Source organism: Apium graveolens, chromosome 8, assembly GCF_009905375.1.
Source record: "Apium graveolens cultivar Ventura chromosome 8, ASM990537v1, whole genome shotgun sequence".
NCBI classification, from domain to species: Eukaryota; Viridiplantae; Streptophyta; class Magnoliopsida; order Apiales; family Apiaceae; genus Apium; species Apium graveolens.
In genome coordinates, this window is record NC_133654.1 from 190,272,218 (window position 1) to 190,273,063 (window position 846).

An 846-nucleotide genomic window follows, 5' to 3' on the forward strand; every position below is an offset into this window, starting at 1 on the left:
GGTTGTCATGATGATACGTGTCTGGAACTGGTTGTTGCGACCTCTGAAAGTTGCTCACAAACTGAGCTGATTCACTAGATATAGTGCATTTCTCCATCGCATGCGAACCTGCACACAGCTCACAAATACTGGTTATCTGATTAACACCATAGTTAGCCAGAGAACCGATTATCATAGACAGTGCCTTTAGTTGAGCAGTGATAGCCGTAACTGTATCCACTTCATGAACTTCAGCTACCTTGCCCTGTGGCAATCTCTGGGTTAGATACATTCATTAGCAGTCATCAGTTCAATTAGATCATAAGCTTCCTCATAGCTCTTTGCCTATAATGCTCCACCTGATGCTGTATCAAGCATGGGTCTAGACAGTTCTCCCAAACCATTGTAAAAATAATTGATGATCATCCAATCAGGCATTTCATGATGCTGACACTTTCTCAGCATCTCCTTGTAGCGCTCCCAAGCTTCACATAGAATTTCTCCCGATTACTGCGCAAATTGAGTAAGAGCATTCCTCATTGCAGTTGTCTTCGCCATAGGGAAGAATTTAGTAAGAAACTTTTGAGCAAGATCCTCCCAAGTAGCAATCAAACCAGCTGGTAGAGAGTGTAACCAGCTCTTAGCCTTGTCCATCGGAGAGAATGGGAACAGTCTCAATTTAGCAACATCTTCAGAAACATTATTGAATTTGAAAGTGTCACAAATCTGAATGAGATCCCTAATGTGCATATTGGGATCTTACGTTGTAACAAATCTCAATGAAATCCCTAATGTGCAATTATAATAGAGTACCTGTAACTCACAACTAAAGTAAACCTTGTAAGTAAGAGAGTCCGAGTCAGTGAA

The 846-nt window shown here is 41.1% G+C and overlaps 1 non-coding gene across 1 annotated transcript; it reads left to right on the top strand.

Moving 5' to 3' along the window:
* The first annotated feature begins 415 nt into the window (after positions 1-415).
* Positions 416-522, top strand: LOC141681401 (small nucleolar RNA R71). The gene has a single exon (XR_012558840.1). It is a non-coding gene; the product is annotated as a small nucleolar RNA R71 (small nucleolar RNA).
* Positions 523-846: the final 324 nt, after the last annotated feature.